This window comes from Bos javanicus, chromosome 10 (genome assembly GCF_032452875.1).
Source record: "Bos javanicus breed banteng chromosome 10, ARS-OSU_banteng_1.0, whole genome shotgun sequence".
Taxonomy (NCBI): Eukaryota; Metazoa; Chordata; class Mammalia; order Artiodactyla; family Bovidae; genus Bos; species Bos javanicus.
In genome coordinates this window covers 85,679,719-85,689,376 of record NC_083877.1, presented here as the reverse complement: position 1 = coordinate 85,689,376, position 9,658 = coordinate 85,679,719, and positions in this window count along the sequence as shown.

Sequence of the window (9,658 nt, the reverse complement as noted above, 5' to 3'; positions counted from 1 at the left end):
ATGGCAACCCACTCCAGTACGCTTGCCTGGAAAATCCCATGGACGGAGGAGCCTGGTAGGCTGCAGTCCACGGGGTCGCTAAGAGTCGGACACGACTGAGCGACTTCACTTTCACTTTTCATTGTCATGCATTGGAGAAGGAAATGGCAAGCCACTCCAGTGTTCTTGCGTGGAGAATCCCAGGGACGGCAGAACCTGGTGGGCTGCCGTCTATGGGGTTGCACAGAGTCGGACACGACTGAAGCGACACAGCAGCAGCACTGTATAAATTTAAGATAGCGTAACTTGATTTATGCATCTCATGAAGTGATTATCACAAAAAGTTTAGCGAGCATCATCTCAGCATTCAAAAAACTAAGATCTTGGCAATCCATTCCTATCACGTTATGGCAAATAGATGAGGAAAAAATGGAAACCGTGACAGGCTTAATAAAGTCTCCAAAGTCACTGCAGACGGTGATTGCAGCCATGAAATTAAGAGACACTTGCTCCTTGGAAGAAAAGCAATGACAAACCTAGACAGCATATTGAAAAGCAGAGACATGCTTTGCGGATAAAGGTCTATCTAGTTAATGCTATGGTTTTTCCAGGAGTCATGTACACCTGTGGGAATTGAACCATAAAGAGGGCTGAGGCTCTCCAATTGTGGTGCTGGAGAAGACTGTTGAGAGTCCCTGGACTGCAAGGAGATCAAACCAGTCAATCCTAAAGGAAATCAACCCCAAATATTCATTGGAATGACTGATGCTGAAGCTCTAATACTTTAGACACCTGGTGCAAGAGCCAACTCTTTGGGAAAGACCCTGATGCTGGACAGATTGAGGGCAGGAGGAGAAGAGCACAGCAGTGGATGAGATGGTTAGATAGCATCACTCACTGACTCAATGGACATGAGTTTGAGCAAACTCTGGGAAATAGTGAAGGGCAGGGAAGTCTGGAGTGCTGCAGTCCATGGTGTCTCAAGGAGTCGGACATGACTTAGCAACTAAACAACAAATCGTCTCATATAGATACAAAATTAAAGAAAATTTAAAAAAAATGTTTTTCTTGTGATGAGAACTCTTAGCAGTTGCACTCTTTAAAACATTCATATATATTAATAACATGCAACATAATTTATCATATTGTACATTGCATCCCTAGTACTTATAACTGGAAGTCCAATCCCCCTTCCTCTGGTAACCACAAGTCAGATTTCTCCATATGTTTGTTTGTTTTTGAAGTATAATGTATCCCCAGCACCTAGAACAGAGATTGTGATAGTTTAGATGTGCAGTAAAATTTTCTGGGCTGAATTGGACTGCCCTGCTTCAAAGTGAAAGCACATGGCACTCCCTCTATTCTTTAGCTTCCCCTCCTCTTGAAGCCCCAGGCTCCTGAGTATTCACTTTCATAGTTCACTTTTCTAATAGAAAAGGTGTTCTATAGGCTTCTGGTTGAATTAAGAATGAATGAATGTAAAAAAAAAAAAAGAATGAATGAATGAGCCGCTTGATGCCTACTCATGTTGGTTTCTTTAGTTGAGTCCACTTGCCTGGTCCTTAGGAACTTTCTGGTGCCTTCAATGATGCAAACCCTGAAAGCACTTCCACTGGAATTCTGGAAGGGTGAGCAGAAGCCCTAACTTGAAATAGAGAAAACATCCTTGCCCTGCCGCTGCCCCGATCAAGTCCTCAGCATCCTTCACCTGCTGCTGCTGCTGCTAAGTCGCTTCAGTCGTGTCCGACTCTGTGCAACCCCATAGACGGCAGCCCACCAGGCTCCCCCGTCCCTGGGATTCTCCAGGCAAGAACACTGGAGTGGGTTGCCATTTCCTTCTCCAATGCATGAAAGTGAGAAGTGAAAGTGAAGTCCCTCAGTCGTGTCCGACTCTTAGCGACCCTATGGACTGCAGCCTACCAGGCTCCTCCGTCCATGGGGTTTTCCAGGCAAGAGTACTGGAGTGGGGTGCCATTGCCTTCTCCGATCCTTCACCTGCATTGTTTTAAAAGGCTTCCCCAAAGGACCCAGGAGGCCACTCCCAAATTCTCTTAACTTATTCTCCACACCTGTGTCAAAGATGTCTTTGAAATGCAAATCTAATCCTGTCATTTCCCTGCTTAAAGTCCATAGGTGCATCTCCCTATCAGTGGGATAAAGTCCAAACTCTTCAGTCTGATATGGCTTCTGGCTATATTGTAATCCTCTCTCAGTTCAGTTCAGTTCAGTCTCTCAGTCGTGTCCGACTCTTTGCGATCCCATGAATCGCAGCACGCCAGGACTCCCTGTCCATCACCAACTCCCGGAGTTCACTCAGACTCACGTCCATCAAGTCAGTGATGCCATCCAGCCATCCATCCTCTGTCCTCCCCTTCTCCTCCTGCCCCCAATTCCTCCCAGCATCACAGTCTTTTCCAATGAGTCAACTCTTTGCATGAGGTGGCCAAAGTACTGGAGTTTCAGCTTTAGCATCATTCCCTCCAAAGAAATCCCAGGGCTGATCTCCTTCAGAATGGACTGGTTGGATCTCCTTGCAGTCCAAGGGACTCTCAAGAGTTTTCTCCAACACCACAGTTCAAAAGCATCAATTCTTCGGCGCTCAGCCTTCTTCACAGTCCAACTCTCACAGCCATACATGACCACAGGAAAAACCATAGCCTTGACTAGACGGACTTTTGTTGGCAAAGTAATGTCTCTGCTTTTCAGTATGCTATCTAGGTTGGTCATAACTCTCCTTCCAAGGAGTAAGCGTCTTTTAATTTCATGGCTGCAGTCACCATCTGCAGTGATTTTGGAGCCCACAAAAATAAAATCTGACACTGTTTCCACTGTTTCCCCATCTATTTCCCATGAAGTGATGGGACCGGATGCCATGATTTTCGTTTTCTGAATGTTGAGCTTTAAGCCAACTTTTTCACTCTCCTCTTTCACTTTCATCAAGAGGCCTTTTAGTTCCTCTTCACTTTCTGCCATAACGGTGGTGTCATCTGCATATCTGAGGTTACTGATATTTCTCCTGGCAATCTTGATTCCAGCTTGTGTTTCTTCCAGCCCAGCGTTTCTCATGATGTACTCTGCATATAAGTTAAATAAGCAGAGTGACAATATACAGCCTTGACGTACTCCTTTTCCTATTTGGAACCAGTCTGTTGTTCCATGTCCAGTCCTAACTGTTGCTTCCTGACCTGCATACAGGTTTCTCAAGAGGCAGGTCAGGTGGTCTGGTATTCCCATCTCTTTCAGAATTTTCCACAGTTTACTGTGATCCACACAGTCAAAGGTTTTGGCATAGTCAATAAAGCAGACATAGATGTTTTTGTGGAGCTCTCTTGCTTTTTCCATGATCCAGCGAATGTTGGCAATTTGATCTCTGGTTCCTCTGCCTTTTCTAAAACCAGCTTGAGCATCAGGAAGTTCATGGTTCACGTATTGCTGAAGCCTGGCTTGGAGAATTTTGAGCATTACTTTACTAGCATGTGAGATGAGTGCAATTGTGTGGTAGTTTGAGCATTCTTTGGCATTGCCTTTCTTTGGGACTGGAATGAAAACTGACCTTTTCCAGTCCTGTGGCCACTGCTGAGTTTTCCAAATTTGCTGGCATATTGAGTGCAGCACTTTCACAGCATCATCTTTCAGCATTTGAAATAGCTCAACTGGAATTCCATCACCACCACTAGCTTTGTTCGTAGTGATGCTTTCTAAGGCCCACTTAACTTCACATTCCAGGATGTCTGGCTCTAGGTCAGTGATCACACCATCGTGATTATCTGGGTTGTGAAGATCTTTTTTGTATAGTTCTTCTGTGTATTCTTGCCACCTCTTCTTAATATCTTCTGCTTCTGTTAGGTCCATACCATTTCTGTCCTTTATTGAGCCCATCTTTGCATGAAATGTTCCCTTGATATCTCTAATTTTCTTGAAGAGATCTCTAGTCTTTCCCATTCTGTTGTTTTCCTCTATTTCTTTGCATTGATCGCTGAGGAAGGCTTTCTTATCTCTTCTTGTTATTCTTTGGAACTCTGCATGCAGATGATTTTATCTTTCCTTTTCTCCTTTGCTTTTCGCTTCTCTTCTTTTCACAGCTATTTGTAAGGCCTCCCCAGACAGCCATTTTTCTTTTTTGGATTTCTTTTCCATGGGGATAGTCTTGATCCCTGTCTCCTGTACGCAATGTCACAAACCTCAGTCCATAGTTCATCAGGCACTCTATCTATCAGATCTGGTCCCTTAAATCTATTTCTCACTTCCATTGTATAATCATAAGGAATTTGATTTAGGTCATACCTGAATGGTCTAGTGGTTTCCCCTACTTTCTTCAATTTAAGTCTGAATTTGGCAATAAGGAGTTCATGATCTGAGCCACAGTCAGCTCTCGGTCTTGTTTTTGATGACTGTATAGAGCTTCTCCATCTCTGGCTGCAAAGAATATAATCAATCTGATTTCGGTATTGACCATCTGGTAATGTCCATGTGTAGAGTCTTCTCTTGTGTTGTTGGAAGAGGGTGTTTGCTATGACCAGTGGGTTCTCTTAGTAAAACTCTATTAGCCTTTGCCCTGCTTCATTCCATACTCCAAGGCCAAATTTGCCTGTTACTCCAGGTGTTTCTTGACTTCCTACTTTTGCATTCCAGTCCCCTATAATGAAAAGGACATTTTTTTGAGTGTTAGTTCTAAAAGGTCTTGTAGGTCTTCATAGAACTGTTCAATTTCAGCTTCTTTAGCGTTACTGGTTGGGGCATAGACTTGGATTACTGTGATATTGAATGGTTTGCCTTGGAAACGAACAGAGATCATTCTGTCATTTTTGAGACTGCATCCAAGTACTGCATTTCGGACTCTTTTGTTGACCATGATGGCTACTCCATTTCTTCTAAGGGATTCCTGCCCGTAGTAGTAGATATGATGGTCATCTGAGTTAAATTCACCCATTCCAGTCCATTTTAGTTTGCTGATTCCTAGAATGTCTTGCCATCTCCTGTTCAGATTAGAGTAGAGAGGATTTCCAGCAAATTTGGAAAACTCAGCAGTGGCCACAGGACTGGAAAAGGTCAGTTTTCATTCCAGTCCCAAAGAAAGGCAATGCCAAAGAATGCTCAAACTACCACACAATTGCACTCATCTCACATGCTAGTAAAGTAATGCTCAAAATTCTCCAAGCCAGGCTTCAGCAATACGTGAACCATGAACTTCCTGATGCTCAAGCTGGTTTTAGAAAAGGCAGAGGAACCAGAGATCAAATTGCCAACATCTGCTGGATCATGGAAAAGGCAAGAGAGCTCCACAAAAACATCTATGTCTGCTTTATTGACTATGCCAAAACCTTTGACTATGTGGATCACAGTAAACTGTGGAAAATTCTGAAAGAGATGGGAATACCAGACCACCTGACCTGCCTCTTGAGAAACCTGTATGCAGGTCAGGAAGCAACAGTTAGGACTGGACATGGAACAACAGACTGGTTCCAAATAGGAAAAGGAGTACGTCAAGGCTGTATATTGTCACTCTGCTTATTTAACTTATATGCAGAGTACATCATGAGAAACGCTGGGCTGGAAGAAACACAAGCTGGAATCAAGATTGCCAGGAGAAATATCAGTAACCTCAGATATGCAGATGACACCACCGTTATGGCAGAAAGTGAAGAGGAACTAAAAGGCCTCTTGATGAAAGTGAAAGAGGAGAGTGAAAAAGTTGGCTTAAAGCTCAACATTCAGAAAACGAAAATCATGGCATCCGGTCCCATCACTTCATGGGAAATAGATGGGGAAACAGTGGAAACAGTGTCAGATTTTATTTTTGTGGGCTCCAAAATCACTGCAGATGGTGACTGCAGCCATGAAATTAAAAGACGCTTACTCCTTGGAAGGAGAGTTATGATCAACCTAGATAGCATACTGAAAAGCAGAGACATTACTTTGCCAACAAAGGTCCGTCTAGTCAAGGCTATGGTTTTTCCTGTGGTCATGTATGGCTGTGAGAGTTGGACTGTGAAGAAGGCTGAGCGCCGAAGAATTGATGCTTTTGAACTGTGGTGTTGGAGAAAACTCTTGAGAGTCCCTTGGACTGCAAGGAGATCCAACCAGTCCATTCTGAAGGAGATCAGCCCTGGGATTTCTTTGGAGGGAATGATGCTGAAGCTGAAACTCCAGTACTTTGGCCACCTCATGCAAAGAGTTGACTCGTTGGAAAAGACTGTGATGCTGGGAGGGATTGGGGGCAGGAGGAGAAGGGGAGGACAGAGGATGGATGGCTGGATGGCATCACTGACTCGATGGACGTGAGTCTGAGTGAACTCCGGGAGTTGGTGATGGACAGGGAGGCCTGGCGTGCTGTGATTCAGGGGGTCGCAAGGAGTCAGACACGACTGAGCGACTGAACTGAACTGACTGGCTATACTGTAATGCTCTCCCTGCTTGCACACCCCCATTCTCACGGCTTCTGAGCTTTAATAGCTTTATTGCACTCCTTCACACCTTTGCCTGGGCTGTTCCCAACTCCTGTTCCCCTGCTGCTGCTGCTGCTGCGTCGCTTCAGTCGTGTCCAACTCTGTGCAACCCCATAGACGGCAGCCCACCAGGCTCCCTCGTCCCTGGGATTGTCCAGGCAAGAACACTGGAGTGGGTTGCCATTTCCTTCTCCAATGCATGAAAGTGAAAAGGGAAAGCAAAGTCACTCAGTCGTGGCCAACTCTTAGCGACCCCATGGACTGCAGCCTACCAAGCTCCTCCGTCCATGGGATTTTCCAGGCAAGAGTACTGGAGTGGGGTGCCATTGCCTTTTCCTAGGCACTCCTAATCATCCTCTAAATACCTTTTGAATCCCTTCTGAATCCCATGTAGCAGAATTAACATCTTTTCTGTTTTTCCAAAGCATGTGCCTGTGTCTCTACATTGCAATGTAATAACATTTTTACCTGTCTGTCTCCTCAACTGGGAAGAGTAGCAGGAGGAAAGAGTTGACTGTGTTTTCCTGAATGCTCTGCACAGGATGCAGTCTCTGGTATTCCATAGGTACTCAATAAATACAAATGGAATGAATACATACTGCCATGCTGACAACACTGATGGATGCAGCTAAAGAATCCAAAAACAGTAATCAGGAGTCGTGGCAATCTTTGCAGGGGTAGCTGTTAATATTTCTTAATAGCTACTTAATTTTTGCAGTTTTCAATAATTAGTTTTTGAGATTCTCATTGACAGATTAGAAGCTCAGGCCTGGACAATGTGGCAAAGCATTTCTCCTGGAGTTTCAGTCATCACCCAAGTTAATTAGATGTTACAGTATCAGATACTGCACACATGTGGGAGTGTACATGTGTGTGTACACACGTATGTGGTAACATGTAAAGTTTATCTCACAGGATAAAGGTAGAAACTAATTTTCTTGAAATTCTCATATAAGCTCCCATGGAGCCCAAGGTCCACCCCAATCAGCTTACACCTTCTGTATTTAAAGCCTCCCAGGACACAGCATCATCTATTGGGACAGGAGTTGATGACTACAAGTTCATAAACTTGTGTTTATGGCAGGGGTCCTAAGAAAATTTTTAAATTTTTATGGTAAAATATATATTCAAAATGGCATATAAAATACATGTGTGTGATTTAAAGGAAAGGAATAAAAAAGAATACCCATGCTCACCATGCAACTTAAGAAATGACAAAGCCCTGTGTGACCCTCCTTGCTGGTCATCCCAGAGTTAACCCCTGCTATACTGGACTATATATTAACCATCTCGTTTTCATCGCAGTTTCAGTACATGTTTTTGGCTCTTTAAACTGAGGAAAACATGTATCTACTTTCAAATTGTACAAGAAAAAAGTATGTATTTCTAGGAAGAATAAATGGCTCAGTTAATTAAAAAAAGAAAAAAAACACCGCAGAGAGGACATGTGCATGCATGCTCAGTTGTGTTGGGTCTTTGCAATTGAACCTATGTCTTCCTGCATCAATAGGCAGATTCTTTACCACTGTGCCACTTGGGAAGCCCCACAAAGAGGGCAGCTCAGCCTAAATAATACACACAGTCTAATTTTTCTTTAACTGAAATCCTCCAGTATTCATAAGTGTGGCCTGAACTTCACACTCGCATCCTTTCTTACATTTTTCCTGATATTTACCTGATGGTAGATGGGGCTAGAGCCTGGGGTCCATAGAGACTGTATCTATATTCTCTTTGTATTCTCATGATACCCAGATTCCATCCATCTATCTCTTCATTCATTTGTAATTAAAAATAATGGATAGATAAGTACTCAGCAATAATCTAGACATTTTGGTCTATTTTTAAATGCAATATAAATGGAATCACAGTACCTGTATCATTCTGTGACTTAAGTCTTTCACTCAACATTATGTTTTGAGGACTTATCCATGGTGAATTGAGCTTTAAGCTCATCGATTTTCATTGCTGTGTTTCACAACATTCACTTTACTTCCCAAACTGAAGGAGAAGTTGCTAAAATTCAAGTGATGTTTGGGGGAAGTGATTTGGTCAGTGAGTTCTCCCCAGCTCTGCCAGAGAAGGGGGCTTTGGGCCCAGCAAATGACCTCCCCTACGGTTTCCAGACCTCTGCTGGAGGGAGAAGTCACATAGCTTTCCTGCAGAGCTGAGATGCCATGTTTTTGGTGCTGAGCTGGTTTCCATATCCTCAAGAAACTTGAGGGACAGGGAGAAAAATGATCCCTTTTGTGCTGACTCCCTGGAGAACCTGGAAGCAGAGGTCGGGAGCGCTATGTAATGGGAGAAGCTGGATAATTCAGTCTCAAAATTTCAAGAGGCTCTGTGGATCCTTAGGCAACAGCAGAAGAGATGGCATTTCAAGAAGGTCCTCTCTGAGCTGGCTCTTCTGCGCATCTGAGTTAGGGTGGGAATGGGAGATGGCAGGGGGCAGCCAACCAGCTCCGGCCTCTATCTGCATATTCATCAGCCCCTCCCACCCCCCCACACTGGTTGGCTGTGCTAGTCAGCCCCCACTGTCCCCAGTGCCTGCGGCTGCTTCGGCTGCTTTGGCTTCGGAGCTGGGTCTGTCAGATAGTGCCTTGCCCTGAGAAGAGGTGGGAGGCTTCCCTCACCCAGCCACAGGCACCTGGCCTGCCTGGGGAGGAAGCAGGGAAACCAAAATCACTTCCTGACCATGGCTCTGTGCCCAAGGCTGGTAAAGGGTGGGCTGCTGCAGCTCCTTGGATGGTGAACCCCACCTGGCTGAAGAGCCTAGGACTGGACCTCCCCGAGGGCATCTTCTCCGTGAGTAACACCCTCTCTTCTGTTTACCTTGCTCAAGTACTTTTTTGGATGACTATGGAATGCTTGCTATGAAAAATTTCAAGTATTCAGAAAAGTGTAGAGATAAGGGTTACTATACCCATCTCTACACCCTTCACCTAGATTAATCATTGTTCACATGTTGCCGTATTTGCTTCATCTCCTTTTGTTGGCTGAAACACTTTTAAGCAAATCACAGACCCTGAAACTTTTCACTCCTAATACCTCATTCTCTAATACCCTGGAATGCATCTCCAAGCGGGTTTGTTTTTTCATTTTTTTAAGATTTGTTGATGTGGAAGTCTAGAGTTTGTTAAGACATTTCTTCTTTATGGTTTGGTTTTTTGGCCCCGAGGCATGTGGGATCTCAGCTTCCCAACCATGGATCGAACCCACACACCCTGCATTAGAAA